The sequence below is a fragment of the Alligator sinensis genome, unplaced genomic scaffold, assembly GCF_000455745.1.
Source record: "Alligator sinensis unplaced genomic scaffold, ASM45574v1 scaffold853_1, whole genome shotgun sequence".
Lineage (NCBI taxonomy): Eukaryota > Metazoa > Chordata > Crocodylia > Alligatoridae > Alligator > Alligator sinensis.
The window spans coordinates 2,422,488-2,424,923 of record NW_005842005.1 but is presented as its reverse complement, the minus strand read 5'-3'; positions in this window follow the sequence as shown (position 1 = coordinate 2,424,923).

Below are 2,436 nucleotides of genomic sequence, written 5' to 3'. Positions count from 1 at the left end.
GTAGCACCCCCGCATCTTCCTGTGGGATGCTCCATCTGCCCCATCATCACAGCATTGATAAGCCAAGCCTGGTACCTTGAGGTATGTAGAAAAAACATTTAAAACTGTGTCTATGCCCGAATCACTGATTCTCTGAATCAGCATTGAATCTTCAGATTTGGATTCAGCCAAATCGAAATCAGGGACAGTGATCCGAATCAATTAATCGAATCACTATCCCCAATTCAGGCTGAACCTGCATCCGAATTGAGTATGACCCATTTTGTACACTGCTAGTATTCAAGAAAGATGAATTTAAAAGGTGGGACAATTGCAGAGAATAACTGGGAGGGAGTGGGGAGGAAATGGAGAGCCTATGTTATGAAAGGGGACTAGAACAGGTTGGATTTAACAAGCCTGAAGAGGAGATAAAATTGCTTTTCAACCACTATAAATGCAGCACAATAATACATAAAGAGTTAAAATCCAGGGTGGGAAAGGGGAATATTTATGCTACAAGACACCATTGGCACATGAGCACACACACAATGGGTATAAACTGGCCATGAATAGGATTTAGTTGGAAATTAGAAAACTTTCTAAACAGAAGAGCAAGATTATGGAATGAACTTCCAATAGTAGGGAGCAAATCGGTGCAGAGATAGGCATAAAAGCACACAGCATTCTGCCTTTTAGAAACAAGAGTGAGCCAGCACTGCTTTCTTGCAAGGAACACATTCAGAGTATGAAATCTGTGTAATTGGCTAAGGGATAACAAAATTGAGTCATGGCTTTTCTATTCTCCCTTCAGCTAGAGACACAGCTGTTTTCCTGACAAGAGATTGTTTAGGAGCAGGTGTTGAATAGAAGTGCAGATTACTAATACTGTTAACTATTTTTAATGAATAATGCTCCTACTCTTGCCCATACCGCAACTTGCTGTAACCTTGAGAGTATTATTACCACATCACAGTTGATAATGTCTTAAACAGAAACCAAGAAAAAAAGTTCACCCAGAGACAGCCAGAGGATTTGTTTAATTCTGAAAAATTTTGATCTGTTTGGAATTGGACCACAATGTTATGTGTCTGTCATAATGCATTCAGTGTTTTATAGATAGTCCAAATGGTATTCTCTTGCTCAGAACAGCTCCTCTTGGTAAAAGGGATATTTCCTCCTTTCCAGGATTTTGCATCCTTGAAGCATTGAACCATTTCTTCTTCTTTGGAGACATTGGCCATGTCCAGATGAGTGCAGCCATGTGGTATGTGGCGCTGCAGACACGATTGCGGTACCACATATCACACATTCAGCTGTTCTCCATGCTGTAAGGGAGCAGTGGGGAAGGGTGAGGGAAAGGGCCGGACCCACGCACTACTCAAAACTGGAGCCTGGCCAGCTGGAGCCATCTGGCTGCCAGCCAGGCTCCAAGTGGCACGATTGCCACTGCTGCAGTCCCAGGAGGCCCCCAGGACCCCAGGTAAGGCTGCTGGGGCCAGCTCAGTGCTGGCTCAAGCATCCCCTACCCCACCCAGGTAACCTGCCATGCACTAGAGGGTGTGTGGCCCAGGCTTTCCCCAGGCACAACTAGCAGTGGCACAAGGTGTCCCGCTGCTAGTTGTCCCTGGGGAAATGCATGTCCATGCTTGTGTGGACTCAGCTTATTTGACTGTCTTGGCATGCCTAACATATAGCTTTTGTCCTTGGTGCGCAATAACTGTTTATGTCCACTGTAGTAGCTTCTAGGTACTTCCTCAATACAAATAATAGATAATATATCAATCATAGGATAGCTTTGTTTCAAGAAGTATAATAGACCTGTCCACATTAACTAGGCATTTTAGGTGGATTATAGCAGCTTTCACCTCTGCAAGGGTTTGCAACGGGAATAAAGCTGCTAGGATAATTCTTTGGGCATGGTCACTGATGAGCTACTGAGGGCAAATGAATGACATCTATTTTACCAAGTTCAAAATAGATTGTGTTACCACAATTTTGCTGGATTGACTATGCTCTTGTTCTGCAAGAAGCTTCCTAGCAGATGTCTGAGGTATAAAGTGACAGAAGCCAGTCCAACCATAAAAAAAAATACAACAGATCGAGTCTGGATCCTATTTTATTAGTTTGAAGTAGTTTCAGCATTCTTCCAAAATGGAAGACAAATAATAGAAATAAACAACAATTTGAAATATTTTGCCTGAAAAGAACCTTTTATCTGAAAGGTTTGTATGCAATAATGTAAGACTAAGAGAAAATACATGTTTTCTTTATGCATGTTCTATTTGCAGCAGCTCAGACAAAAGAGTGACTTGTCAAGATTTCTTAATTCAGTGACATAAACCTTGAGTTCTGGATTCCCAAGATCCTATTTTAACTAATAAAATGCAAATACCTTAGGAGGGTGGGGCTTAGTAGAACCAAAAGCAAGAGAAAGCACAGAGGTTTTGGATGGAGACT